Consider the following 19,782-nt stretch of genomic DNA (forward strand, 5'->3'; position numbering starts at 1 on the left):
TTAATCTTAGAAATTTTGGGCCAACAATTGACAATTGCCACCCTTTCATATGCCATGTTGTCATCCATGAAAGACACAAGTATAATAAAGGTTTATAATTTAATAATTAATATTGTCATAATATGCTTGAATACTGAAATTAATTATAAATTCATTTGTTCATTGACAACTAGGTTTACCAACGAGCATAATGTAAAATTTCAGAAGATGATTTTGTTGTTGCACGTCAATTCCTAGGAAAAATTAGGTCAAGACAAATACAAATTAGTTGATGATATCCTCTGCAACATCATCTTTCTCTGTCTCAAACAATAAGTCTTGTAGGTTTATTGCACGTCAATTCCTAGGGAAAATTAGGTCAAGACAAATACAAATTAGTTGATGATATCCTCTACAACATCATCTTGCTTTGTCTCAAATAGTAAGTTTTGTAGGGAAACTTCATAAAGCTTTATTGATCTATGTTTTGAAGTTGCTTGATTGTACAACTTCAGAGATGCATATGGATTGGTTTGGTATTTAAAATTTAAAATTATGATTTCATCATAGTTCATTAACATAATATATATGTTTATGTTACTTATTGATTTGAACATGAAAGTACTGCTCACCATCAATAATGGAAAATGCGAGCTAACTAATTGGAGTCTGAGTGGTATTTTAGATTTTCCACTTTGGCTTATCTAATAGAATAGATCTTAGCAGGGCCCAAATGGAAGGAGTTTAGTTGGTATTTGTCCTCTATTCTAGCTTTATTTCAGTCTTCAGAAGGAACTTAGCTGTCTTGTAGCTATTGTTTCTATTGGGAACCTATGCCTATGTAGGAAAATACATACACAAAGGATTGAAGCAGAGATGTAAGGTATCAGCTAATTTAGGAATAATATATGTTAAAATATTTTTATTGCAATGCATCGTATATTTCAAGTGGATTACAATGCACCAAATTATGGTGGATTATAGAAACATATCCTCTCGTATGTAAGATAATCTGTGCGACATGTTGCTACTAAATGGATTTGTCTTGAAGTAATTTTAACTGAGATTAATTCCTACAATGGCATGTTCTATTTAAAACCATAGAGCCATGCTTCTCCCACCGGATGAGTGGATGGATTCAATGACAAAGGTGGATAACTACTCTATTGTTATAGAATAAAGTTAGCTTGCCTGCTGGAAATGAGAGGGGCTATCTTACCTAAATGATGGCTATGCCTCACCCTATTTTTGGTGGTGGACCAACTCTGTATAACTGGTTCTTACTTGAATGGAACAACAATAGTTCCAAACTATCTGTCAACACCACTGCTTCCTACATCATTTCCATCCCCTCTAAGCCCCCTTCCTTCCTAGCCCCATAGAGTCAATAGCATTATTATTCATTTCCATCTATCCGTTGTTGCACTTCTAGAAACCATGAGGGTGGTTCAAATGCCAACACTTCAGCCCTCCCGGCTGCCACTTCTTTACCTGGGATCACTTATTTATACTTAGAGAGTATTATCTTGAGAATAATCTTGTAACTTATGTAATAGAGGGTTTCTAGCAGAGACTAGGTTATTTCAGCCTGGAGAGATAACCTAGATGTCTTATGCTTCATTTAGAAAAGAAACTACATTTGTAGAGGGGTTGTGTAAGTAGCTAGATGTTAATGTAACCACATAAATAAATCTAATTTTTAGTCATTAAAAATCATGCACAAAATTGGGCTCTATCATAGTGCTTGCTTAGAAAAAAAATTAAATACATGGCCTTTCATTGGTTTATTCTCCAACCATACAAATTTATGCTACTAGAACCTCCACTTTGCCGTAAGATGACTACACCCATATCCACAACATATCATTACTTTTTGAAAAATCCATTTTTTGTAAGAAGAGCTGTTCCTTATACCTTGTATAATTTACATACAAATACTTCACCAATTCAGTCAATCTCAGAAAAAAAGCTATGCATTGTTGTTGCATCATCAATATTACCATTCAAGTCAAGCCCCCCAGTGAACCAACCCACCCCAACAAGGTAGTTCAATGATGGGTCCTCCACAAGATTTGCACCAATTATAAATAGCTGTTGGAAATTTTCCATCTTGAGTGCTTGATAAGAATCATTGGTTTTTTCCCTTTGTAGATGGAAAATCTCTCTATTAATTTGGCTAATTTGATCATTCATGGAATAGTCACATATCCCTTGGCTCTAATTTGAATGTAGACTGTCGTTCATTCTTATCATGGTTTCTCTACTGCTACATTCATGGCAGCTACTCTCTCTTGAAAACCATAAAGGTTTTTGTAGTCTTTTCTAAGAGTGTTTCTCATTATCTTTATTTACCACTTGCATTTAATGTTAAACAATGTATCTTATTGACTTGATCTAGTCATTTCTCTATGATTTGACCTATTATAACATTGTATGAAATCTTTTTCATCCTTATGATTGCAATCTAATAGTCATTTGATGATTGCCTTTTGCATTTATGTATTTAATCATTACACCTCTCTATTATCAAATCTTGGTCAATCTTATCAGATTTTAGGACTTTTAACAATTTATTCTTCTCAATTAGTGTGCTTTTATTGTAGTGCCCTAATATCTTTGTAATCTCTAACTCTCTATTGCCCTCTTACTATGATTTAACTTATTTTAAGGCCTTTGAAGAAATTGTAGAAGATTTATAGGGGCTGCATTAACTTGGTAGAGACATCACCCCTTTTCTTCAAATTCTTAATAAGAGTCTTTGACTCCCTTTTGAGTCATGAGATATTGAACCTTGTGTTTTACTGTTGCCTAAGATGGGCCACACAATCATTACTGCCATGCTTGAAGGGGTTGATGGTTACTGATAGGCATCCCATTGTTGGAAGAGACGTTATTCCAATTCTTTTGGCCTCTGACTTATATAGAGTCTGCTCCATACAAAGAAAAAACCAACCAAAAAAATGAACAAATGAATTGAGTCATCCCAATCTTATGTTGAAGATATAGAATCATATACAATTTCCAGTGTAAATAAACCCAATGATATTCTACATAGAACAATTTTGGATTCCATTAGATCTTCATATCCAAAAAGACTAGATGCGCTAGTGATTTAATTCCAGTATTAGTTCATGTAAAAACATTACATTCTTAAATATGATTTGCTATTATATTGTATCACTGTTATGATTCAAATGATAGAAGCTTTATTTGAATTCATGAACTCATATTTGTAATCTCATTAGTTCTCTCTTATTTATGGCGTTCACAAGAATTTTCATGTCTTCCTTAAAAGGGCTACTCATAATAGAAACACCATAAACTAGCTTCCTATCACTTGCTAACAGAGATGTTTCTTCTTTCCCTTGCCCCCAACCACCATGATTCTCAGGAACCCACTGGGCACCAACACAAAGAGAATCATAACTAGGTGCTAGGACTAGGGATGAGGATCAGTTGTCTCTTGTTGTTGCTAGTGTAGGTCCTATGCCTGCACTTGATGCGCCCATACTATTTAAGGGTTGGGTGGCATTGTTGTCCAACCCCCAAAATGCCTCCTGCTCTTTGTTTGACTAGGTCTCTGCATTTTGGGCCTCCATGGGAGTGCTGAGGCTACTACTACCCCCGCCCTGAGTGGCCAGTTTAATGGTCAGTCATAATAGAAATACTTTCATTTGTAATAGGAGTACTCTAATTTAAGTGTATTTAATTATTCATTTTTTAAGTAGTAATGGTCCTTACCTAATCCATTTTTCATGATTAATGAGTATTACAATTGGCATTAATGGTTTTCACAAGGGTGAATTATCAAAACTTGTCTAATATCCCATAAGTACAGTAGTACCCATACAAATATTATTTCAAGACAAAGCCCCAACATAATGGGATCATTTATTTCAAATGTTATATGCACATGAACTATCTAGTTGGCTATTAGAATGTACTTTTAGCTAAATCAAATTAAGACCATATGTTATTATTTTATTTTAAATTAATTAATAACGATAATCAAATGTCTGCAATGTGAATGGGCATCTAAGTACTACAACTAATTAAAGCAATTCTAAAGACAAAAATTGAAATTTGGAAAGACTTGCCTGAATAAATCTTGTGACCCCATGCTGTCTAAGAGTGTCTATGTATTATGAAACAATGTAACTCTAGAGGAGAGCAAGACTGATGTAATAGTTTAGTAAAAAATCATTGGCACCAGAACTAAGGATGTAGAGAGCCTATGACACATTAGATGAAGCATTCTGCTATCCCACCATGCTTATTAGTTTTGAAATGGCTGCAACTATGGAGGCCATTTACATAAGTTTTGTAGGTGCTAGTTACATTCGACAGCTGTAATGGAATGAATTGTTCCATTGGGAGGTACTAAATTTCTGAAATAAAATATTGGCATGTAAACTTATATTTGAAAAAAATCATTTCTTTTCTTTTTGTTCTTTTTTTAACCTCTAGCATGTCATTTTGGCAACTGGAAGCCTTCTTCATTTCTCATTTGATATATTGTAGTATTACCTTAAAATAAATTGTCTCATAATTTTTTATATGATTACAACCATATGAATAAAGGATCAATCAAACTGACAGGAAGATGATCTCAATGAGTTTTGTATAAATGGTAATAGTGTAATATTTGGTAATGATTAATATGAATAAAATCAAACTTTGTTTTTATTCCTCAATGAGTTTTGTATATAAAAAAGCATATTTTGAGTGATTTTGAGGAGATGGTTGCAAGGATAGGCTGAATTTAAATGCACACAAATTAGTTTAAAAGGTGTCCTAAAACAAAGAGAATAATTCTTTTATCACAATATCAAGCTGTATTTATTTCTTAATGACAAGTTTGAGTTGAGTATCACCTTTTCTATTTTAATGCCAAATTTTTGAATGGGGTTTATAGTGTTAATATGCAGGGGAATATGGAGCTTTGATTACAGTTAAGAATTTTATTATTGCAACCACACAACGCCAAGGTGGAGTTAAATATTGTTTAGTTTCCAATTATTTAGGATATATTAGGAGCATAACATTTTGTAGAATATAAGTGATGCTATGATAATTTCATACAGCTTTAGATATAGTTATTGATTTTCATTCACTACCAGGTATTTACAACTAGCACATTTCATAATTTTAGTGCACACTACAATGACTACTTCAATAGGATTTCAACTTGCCTTAACTAGTGTTTGGTTTTTATAGGGTTCTTATAAAGAAAAACTTGAATATTTTATGTAATGGTGGACCAGGTATTTATGTGGTTGTTTTTTGTACTTGTGATATTATTTTAATGGAATAAAAGACTAAACCATGATTTAATATTTAGCACGTATAGTAATATTTAATATCTTCATTACTATGTCTTTATTGTTTATGTAAAAAAAATTCTACATTGTTATGAGTAATGTATTAAACTTGTTAGTGATAAAAAATTATATAGATGTTTCAAAGTAATGCATATCAAATATGGAGCTCCTTCGTGACATTAATAAAATGCTTCATATTAGAAAACCATTCAATGTGTTTTAGCACACTATGATAATAAGGGTAATATATGAGTCAAATTATTTGGTCTTATCATGGATCACTTAGATATCTTCGTGAGACAATGACAGGTGTTCTAGAGGTGAGCACAGAGCATGATGATGTACGTAAGGGATGTGTGTTAGGGAAGTTTGTGAAAGCATATTTTCCAAGAAGTTACACTAGATCTGAGGGTGTTCTTGATCTAGTACATTCAAATGTTTGTGGATCGATGTTGATGAAATCTCTCAGAGGATATGAATACTATGTTACTTTTATTGATGATTTCTCTAGAAAGACCTGGATATACTTCTTGAAAACTAAGGATGAGGTTTTTAGTCGATTCCAAGAGTTCAAGGCTTTTGTGGAGAATTTGACAAGAAAGAAGATAAAGGCTCTTTGGTCAAACAATGGAGGCAAGTACAAAGGACATGTCTTCCAGGAGTTCTTCACCAGAGAAGGAATCAAGAGAGAGTGGACTATTCCTTATAATCCATAGCATAATTGAGTTACTGAGAGGAAGAATCATTCTATATTAGAGGTAGCAAGAGCTATGCTACATGACTAGGACATGCCCCATTACTTATGGGTAGAGGCGTGTAATACAATAGTTTACATCTAGAATAGAGTTGCACACACGGTGCTAGAGAGGATGACACCAGAGGAGGCTTTCACATGGAAGAAGCTAGAGATTGGTCACTTTAGGAAAATCAAGAGTTTGGCATATTGTCATATTCCTAGAGATACATGTACAAAGTTAGATCAAACTATAGAGAGGGGGTACTTTGTTGGGTACAGTGAGACCTAAAAAAAATATAAGATTTTCATTGTAAGGAATAAAATAATTATTATCAAATGTGATGTCAAGTTCATGGAGGACAAGGCATTTAGAAGATCCAAATATTTTCCAATAGATGATCAGAGTGAGTAGCCAACATAAGCTCCAAGACCAAGTCAAGGGTAGTAAAGCTCAAGTACAATTACTTAATACAAGTGTAGACTCGAGTGGTGAAGATTCACAGAGTATGGACCAACAAGTGCAATAGGAAATGCATCTAGTGGACTAAGAGGTTGAAATTTCATCCTCTATAGTTGGTACTAGGAACCATGAGGTTCTAGATACACAAATGGATACCTAAGAGTTTGTGGGAGCTCCTAGGAAGAGTACTTGACAATGGAGACAACCAGCCAAGTTCAATGACAATGTGGCACTAGTTAGTTAGTTGGTAGATAGTGAGCCTTCTAACTATCAGGAAGCTACAGAAGATCAGGTATGGCAAGATGCTATGGTTGAGGAATATTCCTCAATAATGCAGAATGATGTATGGGAGGTAGTGCCTAGACCAATAGAGATCTATAAGATAAAGCACGGTGCATATGGTAGCATCTAGAAATACAAGGTGAGGTTCATGGAAAAGGGGTTCTCTCAGAAGAAGGAAATAGACTATGAGGAGACATTTTCTCTAGATTCCAGGTATACTTCTATACAAGTTGTAATCTTACTTGTAGCATAGATGGGATGGTAGATCCATCAAATGGATGTCAAGATAACTTTCCTTAATGGTGAGTTGAAGGAGGAGGTATACATAGAACAACTAGAAGGCTTTATAGTACACAAAAAAAAGACCCACGTGTGCAGATTGAGGAAAGCATTTTATGGACTCTAGCAGGCTAGCATGGTATGAGCATATTGATACATACTTGCAAAAAATAGGCTTTGTGAAGAGTGAAGTTTGGGGGTGAGATTCTCATTCTTGTTCTTTATGTGGATGACTTGTTTCTTATAGGATCACTAGGGCTCATATTGGATTGCAAGAGGAACCATGTAGAAGAGTTTGAGATGAAGATTTGGGACTTATGCACTACTTTCTAAGCATGAAAGTGTGGTAGACAAATGGGAAGATTTTCATTGGTCAAGGGAAATATTGCATTGAAATCTTGAAGATATTCGAGATGGAGGATTGCAATGCCATGTCTACACTGATGATCACAAATTGGAGGAAGGTAGATACATCCAAGGAGAAGGATGTAGATCCCACTTTATAAAGACAGTTGATTGGTTTGCTTATGTATTTGGTCAACACTAGGATAGATATAGCATTTGCAGTTAACTCTCTTAGAGAGTTCACGGTTGAACCAAAGAGAATGCATTGGAAATTGGCTAAGCACATGCTACATTACTTGTGTGGTATAGTTGAGTATGAGATCAGATATGTTTGAGGTGAAGGTATCATGTTGATAGGCTATACTGACATAAATTGGGCAGGAGTTACAATGGACAAAAGAAGCACTTTAGGGTGTTGTTTCAACTTGGGATTAGGAGTTGTTTCTTGGTTTAGTAGGAAGCAAAAGTCTATGGCTCTAAGTTCAATAGAAGTAGAATACATAGTAGCTAGCATGGAGATATTTGAAGCTATATGGCTTTGGAAGTTGTTAGTAGCTTTATTTGGTCAGAAGGTTGAAACTACTATGATACATTGTGATAATTAGAGTTGCTTCAAGTTGTTTGAGAATCCAGTGTTTCATGATAGGTCTAAACATATAGATTAGATATCACTTCATCAGAGATTGTGTACAATGGGTAGTTATTCAACTACAATACATACCTATAGACAAGCAGGTAGCAGACATTCTAACTAAGGCATTGGGGAAGACAAAACTCATCTTCTTTAGAGATAAGTTGGCTGTCATGCAAAACAACTTCCTCACTAAGAGGGAGTGTTAGTTTTGGTAGCTTGGATAGTTGTTTTTCCATATGCTATTGTTTAGTATATAATTGTTTTTTCTAACAAATTGGTTAGAGTAAGGAAAAATATTTATTAAATAATTGACTTCTTTTAGAAGCACTAGAAACCAATTTTTTTACGGTTGGTAAGTTGTTTTATATCTCAGCTGCCAATTGTAAATTGATCTTGGTCATTGGTTTACCAACAAGAGTAGTATAAATGGGGGTCTAGGGGGCATTAGGAAAATAAGAAGTTTGGAGAAACATTTTTAGTGCTAGCAAATGAGTTTGTAAGTTTGTAGTGTTAGCAAGGGTGTAGTGCTACCGTGGGAATAGTAGTGGGGAATATCAACAGGGGAAATTAGGAGGTTGTCAAAGTTTTGCTAGTGAGAGGAAAATAATTTTTTACTTCTTGATTTGCTGAAGTTTAATATAATTTCTCATCTGTAGAATTGGTTTTCCCTTAGGGGTTTTTCCAGGGACAATTTGTCTAAAAATATTGTGTTCATTGTGTTGCACTGCATGCATTTGTTTCTATATTTTATAAGTGAAGTTGCAATTGTGTTATTTTTCTATATTAGCTAGGAATTTGTTTTTAGCAGTTTAAAAATTGTTTACGATAAGAGATTAATAATTAGTGACTACAATAGTTGATTTTTCACACACTAAGTGTCTATGGTTTGTGGAATGAGATGGTTGTGATCTTTAAGCTAATGTGATAATGGTACATTGTAAGATGAATAGGAGATGAAATTTCATATTTTGATATGAATTTAATTGTGTAATCTTTTACTCAAATTTATTGATTCATGTTTAATGTATTATGACAATAAATAATTTTACACACTAAAATATCTTCTACTTATGTGAAATAAAATGTCTTCAAGGTTAATTTGAACTAGTCTAAAATAGATTAAATTCATTTGAATTAATTGATGATCTAGATACTTATAAGATACAAGAGAATTATATATACTATTAGTTAAAATTAATAAAGTGGGTATGAGTACTTAGTCTCTCTTCTCTAAGAATTTCTCAAGTTTGGTGCTAATCTTATATTTATAAGGATTGTGTGTGTGTGTGTGTGTGTGTGTGTGTGCGCGCGCGCGTGCACGCGCGTGTGTGCACATGTGCATGTGCGTGTGCGTGTGCGCATGTGCGCATATGTGTGCATGCATGTGCATGCGCAATATTGTATGTTGAAAGATATGTTTAGGTTATGCTTCAATCAAATGCTTTCTTGGATGAGAAGCCTTTGGGTTGACAGTTTTATTTCCCTCTCTTTGGCCTTCCTTCTAATCTAATTTCTCAACAATGTCATTATCAAGTCTAAATATTATCAAGAGAGTATTTGCAAAATTACCACCATAAGTTTGCACATTTTTTGAGCTTTTTGGCTAGATAAGTAGATGAATGAAGTGGTCTCATTGCAAGAGATTTTTGAATTTGAAAAAAAAAATTATAACTAGATCTTACTTTCTTCATTTGTTTATACACAAGTTTTGGTTTTTAAAGAATTTTAGGAAAGGTTTAGAGTCTCTCTTTTATAGAAAAGTTTGTAGGTATGTCCTTTGTCTCTCTTGTTTGAATTTAAATCTTTGATCGATATAGGTGATAATTCTTCAATCTCATTAATACTTTCAAATAGAAATTAATTATCTATTTACTTACTATATATAAAGTTATTTAATTTACATAGGTAATGTTTAATTTATCTTATTTCTTTCTTGATGTGGGGCTGCAACATTTACATAAAACTTAGCCTATTTATTTATGCTTTTAGCTTGCTTAAATAATGTTATGGTGCACCATTTCCAAGGGGGAAAGGTTCTGATTTTTCCTAGAAAATCAAAGTTATTCTATCCATGCGTATAAACCATTGGTCTTAGAATGGTTTTCACATTTGAGTGTCAACACACTTAATAAATTCTACCATATATGCCAAGTACACCATGTATGCCAAGTTGTAGTGTGTGCCGAGTTAGAATCTTAACAAGTGCCAAGTGACTTTAGGTGCCGAGCAAGCAATGGATGTCGAGCAGTATATAGGTATCGAGTCACAGTTCATGCTGAGAAAAATAGAATGTGGTATGTGCTATGTGATCCAGGAATATTCATGTGCCAAGTAACAGAGAGTGTAATAGGTGTCGAGAAATATAGAAACATTTATGTGCCGAGAACCAGTAATGTAACATGTGCTAAGTAACACAAAATCAACATAATAGTTTGTGCATTGACAAAATAAGATATAATGCATGACTCACGAAGGGATAAGAAGATAAGATTAAGCCTTTACATTTACCTATGATATCAACATGCAACCAATCAGAGAATTGGTGACAACATGCAACCAATAGGTGAAATCCAAAGATTTGAGTAGAAATTTTAAGTTTGTGATTACATTGCAAACCCTATGTCCACAATGTCTTGCTAATGAGACTTGGACACCATAATGTCAAGGTTGTTGGAGTTATCAAGTTGCCAAGAGATTTTTGTAGAATAGAGAAATTAGCAAGGGTGTCAAGGACTTAGTGATTTGAGCAACAATTACACATCTAGTTGATTAGTATAAAACAAGAGTTACATAGAGATTAGATCAAGCAAGGATCAGAATAGATAGAGTAGATCAAGCACCTAAACCTAGCAATTGAAGATTGCATTTTATCAGGTCTATTATTCTAATACTTTCTTACCATTGTATTAGATGTTTAAAATCCTATGTTCATAGGTTAGCTTAACAACTAGGTAGGAGAACCTTTGGAGAAGGTGATGAAAATCTTATTGAATTAGATGGGTTTAAAAACCTATTGTAAATCCTTTAACAGGGTGACACTTCTTGTAAAGTGTTGGTAAATTCTCTAACCAGGTCACTATTGACATAGTGTAAAGCCTTTAATAGGGCAGACCATCAAAAGTGATGGAACAAATATTGTTGCAGTGATTTTGTGGGTGTCATCCCCACCCCAATTTTACCTTCTTATTCTTGGAGGGTTTTTGGGTTATCAAATTCCTAGTGTCATGTGTTGATGCATGCTTTTATTCCATGTTTTCTTATATGTTTTGATGCATGCACTTTACTTTCAGTTATGCATTAAAGATGGTTTAAAAGGATAAAAATTAGTTACTTCTAATTCACCCCTCCTCCCACCGCCCCTGCCCCTCCTCTTCTTAGAAGTCTACTTTCTATTTTGAACATTCCAACAATTAGGATTAGAGCTCTGGTTCTCACAAGGAGAAGCCTAAAAAATTAGAGAAAAAGATCAAAAGATGGAAGTCTTCAAACTTGGGAAGATCATAGACAATTAAGTGATTGATGTGCATCTCGCTCTACAAAAGCTGGAGGAAGCTAGAGAGGAACTGAAAAAATCCTTGAAAAGAAGAAAGGACATAGCTATAGCTGAAAATGACATAGATTACAAGGAGATTGACACCACACAAGTGTTTTCCAATGGAGATTCAAAGAAATTTGATGCAACAATAGAAAAATTGATGGAGAAAAATAGAGCTCAAGTAGAAGAGATAAGATCTCTTAAAATGGAACAAGATTCACAAGCCATGATGCTATGTGAAATAACTAAACAAAAGAAAAGAGAAATTGAGGATAGAACCATGCTTGAGGATGAAAAAAGAAACCTTGCAAATAGACTTGAGGAGAAGTCCATAGAACTTAAAAGGATTTCCAACATGCAGTTGGATAAACTTAGCTAGATGATGAATGCTCATCATGAGCTAAACATGAAGGACATTGAGATCTCTACTCTTAAAATGCAAAATGAACAATTGTAAAATGATTTGAAAAGAGAAAAAGAGATATTAAAGAGCTTCAACAAGTCAAGTGAAGCCATCAAGCACTTTGAGTAGTTACTTAAATCACCAAGATTCAGCAATGACACTTAAGGAGTAGGATTCACCAGTACTGAAGAAGGTGAAACATCAAGGAGTGCTAAGAAAAGGAGTGACAAAGGTAAGAATTCTGAACCTACTTGTCATTTCTATGGTAAAAAAGGGCACACTGCTAATGTTTTTAGGAGTAGGAAGACCAATCAATAGGACACACCCAAAAGCAAAGGTTATTGTCACAAGTTTAGCATGCAAGGACACCTAACACATGATTGTAGAAACAAAGCCATAAAGACACCAAGATTTAATGGTCACTGCTACAACTATAAAAAGTATGGACATAGAGCTTTTGAGTGTAGATCAAAGCCTATGTGGACACCTAATCAGCCTGTAAGGAGAAACAACTATGTGCACCACTACAACTGGGATTATAATACAAGGAAAAGTTGTCACTACTATCAAGAATATGGTCATGTTCCTCAAAACTGCATAAGAACACATTTTAGAGGGAACTATAATAGGTGGTTAAGTCAAACCACATGTTTTAGTTGCTTGAAGACTGGACATGTCAGTAGATATTGTTGAACAAAGGCCAAGGCTCCCAAGTTATAAGTCAACAAGGGTAAAGAAAAATTTGATGTGGAACACATCAAGGTAGAAATGAAAAAGACATGGCAAAGAAGAGATGGACCAAGCACATCCAATGGAGAGGTCATTTCACCCAAGATATCAAGTGATAACACTTCATCCAGTTAAGCACAAGACAAGCGCATGGGGCTAATATATATAAAGATATATAATGGATCAGCCCAAAAAAACAAAGAAGTGTTGCAAAGAAGAGATCAACATCAAAAAAGGTGCTAAGAAAAAACTTGAAAATTTTGTAGAAGATGCTGAGTTGCCTTTGGATGTCGAGTGAAACTCCAATATAAGCCGAGTTGGAAAGTCTAGTTGATGCCGAGTGAGATATGTTAGTGGTTTCCAAGTGAATAGAAAACAATGGATGTTGAGTTTACAATTGTAAGCACTATGCAATAAATGCTAGGTTTTGAACCTAATAAAGTTGAAAATCACTCATTTTTAAGTCATTAGAACACAAAGAGAAAAGAAAAGAATAGCGAAGAACCAATCAAGAAGTGATTTAATAAAGATTTGCATGAATCCAAATAGCAATTCAACTTGAACTCTTCGATTCAAAGGTATTTCATCAAGTGCCGAGCTACGTAGTATTTAAAAGTTTATTCAAAATTTAAACTCTAGCTCAATCAAGATGGCATCTAGGTCTAAAACCAAAAAAGGAAAGGAAAGTCACGAAGTTAAACATGTTAGTAATGAGGTTAAGCAACTAGAATCTAAACCCATTCCTAAGGTTGCATACAAAATGACCCAGCCCGTGCTTTGTCAGTCATTCTAGACACAGTAGTTATGGTCCAAGATATCAAGAAATGTTATAACTATATGATTGGAGTCATAGGTGACCTAGAATTTTTAATGCCTTTGATAAGCTGTGTGACAAGGGAGTATTGAAGGATGAGTTCTCAGTGGTCGAGAAGAACGGTTAAACTAATGCCCTAGTTTTTTCCATTATATTTAAGACTGAATGGATTTGCATTGTGCTAAGTTGAATTCATGATGGATCATTTTGGTGAGAAACATGACTAGTGAAGATCACAAAGAAAATAGTTCATAGGGTTACTGGATTTCCAACCCTAGATCAGCCTAAGACCCTAAGAAGTGACAAAAGGGAGGCTATAGAGAAAAATAATAGTGCCAAATAGAACAACAGGGGAATGACCATTGACACCATCATTGAACCCTTACTTGATTTTGTTGTTAGAGTTATATCCCACAAATTTTATCAATCTAGCAGACTGAACAATGTGTCATGCATAGCAGTAGATGTTGTATACAAACTAGTGAAGAAGGACCACACTTATGATCTAGCAGAGCTTATGCTTTAATAGATTAATGAAAATTTGGGAGCCATAAGGAAATCTAAAGGAGCTTAATGAAAATTTGGATTAGTGTTGGTATGTATATTCTTCTATGTCATGAAAGAATTTCCTTTAGTAGGAAAGGTGAATTGGGATCCTAACAAGACAATTGTCACACAAATCAATGAGTATATTGAGCAAATGGGTGACAATTTTGATGTTCAGATGATAAGCTACTTTGAGTACTTCAAGAAGTCCATGAAACAAAGGATGAGGATACCAGTACTCTTTGGAAGATCATGTAGACTCACTACTCTGAAAAATAACTCTGCCACATGAACAACATCACTAGTCTTTTTGCATGGAATGAAATTTGCTATCTTTGAAAACTTGTCAACTACCACAAGAATAGAATCATACCCTTGCCAAGTCCTTGATAATCCAAGAATGAAATCCATTCTAACATCCTCCCATGACTACCCTAGTATAGGTAATGGTTAATATAACCTTGTAGTCTTCTTCACTCCTTTTGCCATCTCACAATTTTTTACAACTCTATAAAAACTTCTTCACATCTTGGTATAACTATGGCTAGTAATAATTTTTAGCAACTAAAGAAATCGTCTTATCTCTCCCAAGATGTTGAGTCAATCCTCCACTATGCTTCTCATTGATTAGATTCTCTCTCGTAGAACTTTTGGGAATGCATAACTATCTTCCTTTTAACATCATACCATCTTGGATTATAAATTCCAAGAACTTTGTCCTATCAAGTGTAATAGGTTCTGCACAAGCCTTCTAAGCTTCACCAAAATTAGAATCCTCTGAATACAAATTATTGAGTTCTTATAACCCATCCACCTTAATATGCATCTCTGTTAGAAAAAGTTATCTTCTATTAAGAGCATCTGCAACTCTGTTAGACTTTGCACTCCTATGTTTTAAAAAAAATGCATAATTCTACAAAAAATCAACCTACATCAAATGCCTCTAGTTTAATTTTCCTTGACTATTCAAATATTTCAAAGTTGGATGATCAGTATACAAAACAAACTCCCTAAGAAGAAGATAGTGTCTCCACTTCTTCAATACATGAACTATAGCATTAAATTCTTGATCATAAATAGATTAGTTTCTTTTGACATCATTCAACTTCTAACTAAAATAAGCAACAATTATACCTTGTTAGCTCAAACTAGCTCCTATTGTAGTACTGCTAGGATCATAATCTACTTGAAACATTTTGCCAAAATTTGGAAATCCTACAATAGGTTGCTATATAAGTTTTCGTTTCAACAAATTGAAAATCTTACTTGCTCCTACAGTCCACTTAAATTAATTTCAATCCCCTCTCATTTTTTCAATAAAGGGTCCACAAATATTGCTAAAACCTCTTATGAACTTTCTGTAAAAACTAGTTAGTCCATGAAAATATCTTACCTTAGTAGCACTCTTTGGAGTAGGTCATTCAAGATTAGCCTTTTTAATGTCCCTTTTTTGGACTATTATTAATTTACTTTACAATTTTTATGAGGTTGATAGTTTCATCTCTGATCTCCCTTAATCTGTCTTCCATTCTCCTATTTATAGACATCATTACTAGTGAATGGTCGTATCCCTTTAGATAATAATTAATCAAGTTACTATTGTTAAGATTTAATTAACTCATATTCTAGAATGTATATTATATCTAATATCAATAATATTTATAATTTTAAAACACATTAGTATTTATCTTATATTTTTTTGATATTTTAATTATTGTTTTATTGAGTCCATTATATAATATACCTATTATATTAATAATGTAGATAGATAATATAATTTCATTATCTATTTGATATATTATGATGTTAACTTTATTAATTTTATTATTATTATTAGACATATCATAAGAATATTGGATTAGTAAATATATATTATGAAATTATTATATTAATAAATAATGATAAATTATCATTATACATATTTTAAGATTTAAATATATCCAATTGTATATATTAAAGATACTTAATATTATTTATTTTGATTGGTAATAGTTTTTTTATATTAATTAAGAAAATAAGTACAATACATCATCAAAATGAATAAGTCCATCTATCATCTACCTATGCTACTCTTCAGCCTTACATTGGACTTCCCTCCCCTTTTAGCTTATTTTCATCTATAAGCTATTCCTCTATTCTAGACATTACTATTTAAAGTTTTACAATCTTCAAAATAGCCTGGAAATACATATTAAGAAAAAAAAAACTATGAGCTCCTATGTAATAAGAAAATTTGAGCTATGTGGCATTCTATGCAGCATTATCATCTTTCTTCAATTCTATCTTAGCAAATCTCAAACCTAGTTTCCATTTACATTTGCTTTGCTAACTAGATTTTTCTTTTCCCTTTCTTGTCTATAATTCTTGTCACTCCAAGAAACAAAATGTTCTAACTGCTTCTTAGCATCGCTTCATTGTTGTCCACAAAACTGTGTCTTTATTTTCCCTAGTACCTTCGCTCTTAGTCTCCACTCGATTTGACTGGTGTTACCTCAATACTAGTGGGTTAGTGATGGTTTGTAGGCACTACACTAGTAGCCCTTTCATGGTTTTGTGTGAGTCGAAGAGGTGGTTGTTACCTTTGATCGCCTATCAAGATGCATCACCCTCCCTATAGTTGAGTGTCTTGCATCATTTACAACAAGTTAGTGGGTATTTTAAATCTAAATTATATTATTCACCCCCAAAGTGAGAAGCATTTACTAATCCCATGTGTAACGTGAGTGGACATTGAATGATAGTCTTGTCAATAGCATAAGGACGCCTCAAAGTTGTGTTGGAGTTGTTGTCTAGGCAACACAATTTGGGATTCTAGCAAACAATAAGTAATGGGATATTTTTCTAGTTCAAAACTAACTATTCTATGCTCAAATAAGTTTAAATGTTGCAGGTTCTCAAATTTTGGATGCTCATTTGTGAACAAACAAAAGATTGCTCATATGCTTAGAACCTCACAAGAGGGGGTCCAAAATGTTTATCTTTTTGGACCGATGAGGCTTACACTTCTACATTAGATGTACCTTTCATTGTGACATATAACGGTGCACAACATGGACCCACTGCATGCAAGGTTTTCACCATCAAGAGATCTTTTTGGTTTAATTCTTACCTACTTAGAAGGAGCTTCACTTGGTTTCAGAAGCACTACAATAGATACAAGGTGAAGTTCCTTGTTTGGGGTTTCTTCTTTCCCATAGCATGATCGAGTGATCTTGCATTCCATGATATCCAGTAATCAAAACCCTAGACCTAAATTTTTTTACAACTCTAGACTATCTTTGATAACATAGGATGTGTTGAGATTTCTTCCTAAGTTGATCATCATTTTTTGTTGTTGGCTGACATACTTATTAATGATGAAAGTAGGCAAAATTCCCTTTTTACCTTCTCATTTCTATGTATAACTGATACATTTTAAGTTTTCCAAAGAAGTGGAGTGCTCTTATCAATTGGTGGGTGTCTCAAGAAGATGGTAGAGATTTGACTAGGAAAAGCATGTGAAGATAACCATTTGAATCAAATTTCCCTCAAGAATTCCCCTTCTTCCTTTCCCCACTTCTTTCTACCCCTTCCATGGATTTGATGTAAACTTATTTTATCCATGAGTGGTCCTGCATGTAGATAGTAGTAGATGGTAATAGTTAAGGTGACATGTGAGTTAGTTAGGGTTGGAAGTTGTTTTCTCGCCCTAGATATAAACACTTGCCTATAAATAAGAGATAGATTGACTTTATTAGGGTCAGTGAAGTTAATGATTTTATCCTCCATACTATTGTAACACACTACATGATGAATGAAAGATATATCATCTTTTTTGGAAATTCTTTGTCTCACCCAGTATGTTTTGGTATTTATAAGTTGTGTTTTGAGTAAAGGAATCTTAAAGTGCTTGCTATGCAATTCATTTGTCTTCAAAAATAGTGATATCTTTCTATTTTGTTTCTATTATTTTCCTTGTCTTGGATAAACTAAATGACTTTTTGTACTTTAGTACTAGTTTCATTTGCAACACTTATATGTGTTAGATTGATTGATTGAGCACATGTTTAAATAGTTCTATCATTCAAGCATGTATTCTTAATAATAATAGTGTAAAAATAGACTATAGGTAGATTGTATCTCTAACTCTTTAGGATCCTTACTTTCTTTGTTGTTCTTGGTTCCCTCCTAAGATATTTGACCAACTCTATTTAGTAATCCAATGCTTGACCAAATGAGAAGAAAAATGGTGAATCCATTACCCAACCTAGGTATGTGTAGGATCATGGTGTGCCAAAAAGTGGCAATATGAAAAAGTTGTAGTTTTAAAATGTCTAAAAGTGTTTGAAAATCCATTCTACATTTTTTCCCATCTATCTTGATACTAAAGAAAAAAGGTAGTACCTTAGTCAAAGAAGATATGAGGCTACTTGATTTGATCTATGGCCCAATAGGAGTACCAAAAGCATAGTTATTTATTGCTCTCTTTGGGTACTAGTGGTCAGTTGACATGACGTCTTTCAATACTTTTCCAATTTCTACTTGTGATGCTAGCCAAGATGCTTTCTTATAATTTGAAATCTATCTGACCCTTCAAATGAGAATAGATGACCTTGCCGTCGAAAAAAATCTTTTAGGGCTACAAAAATCCTATACAGTGGGAGTTTGTTATTTTATAAAATGACTATTAACTTTATTTTATTAAAAAATAATAATAATATATTGTCCAAAAAAATGGGTGGGTGAGAAAAGCAAAATTCAAAGCTCAAGTGAGATTGAGTTTAATTAGGAAAGAAATAATTCAGAATTGGAGTTTATTAGGGATGAATTTGATCAAAATGAATCAACAATTTTTTAAAGTTATGAGAGATATTCATAAGGAGGTTAAGAAGAATGTAATTAAATGTTATAAACATTCTACTAGATTATTTATGTCTAGGGCCATGTTCATGTAGAAGTCTATGATCTTAATGGGAGGTAGAAGGAAATGGCACTTTAGTAGTTATACAAGTAGTCATGACTACTATATTTAGAAGCATAAAAAAATGGATAGGTTCAAGCATCACTTTATTAATTTGCACCTAGATCTATATAATGACATTATAGAAAAGCATAACTATAAGCATTTAATAATTATTTCAACAATATTAATAATGAAAATAACAAAAAAAGGTCCAAATACTAAAAGGATATTCATTTGAAATCACACTAGTTCTAGATAAATTTGAAAGTGAAGTATCATCAATCTTCTAGCAAAATCATATGCCTTAAAAATTGGGTAGCCTTAATCCCCTTAAAGAAGTCCTTCCTTGACTTTGGTACAAACAAAAAACATACATGATAGTCTTAGGTTGTTCACAAAATGGAGTGTAGGTGTAAATAATATATTGATCAAAGATGTCCGAATCAAGTTGAAGATCTTGATAAAGAATTTACCAAAGTAATGAATCTTTAAGTTATGAATCGCTGACTAAATAGTCTAAAATCCACAACGTAATTACCCAAAGAGGAATAGAGGTGTTTTCTTGGAATTAAAATTATACCAAATGATAAAAGAATTTTCACTTGTTAAAGTAAACATGCATAAGATATATTGAAGATAGTTAGAATGATAATTTACAATCCAACATCTATTATGTAGCAACAAACACAAAACTCAATAGAAAAGATAAAGAGTCTAAGTTTGATTTTTAAAAAATTAAAATTAAAATATTGTTGAAAGTTTCATGTATCTCACTAC

Source organism: Cupressus sempervirens, chromosome 7, assembly GCF_028749045.1.
Source record: "Cupressus sempervirens isolate cs-2001-9-10 chromosome 7, ASM2874904v1, whole genome shotgun sequence".
In the NCBI taxonomy this organism is placed as follows: domain Eukaryota; kingdom Viridiplantae; phylum Streptophyta; class Pinopsida; order Cupressales; family Cupressaceae; genus Cupressus; species Cupressus sempervirens.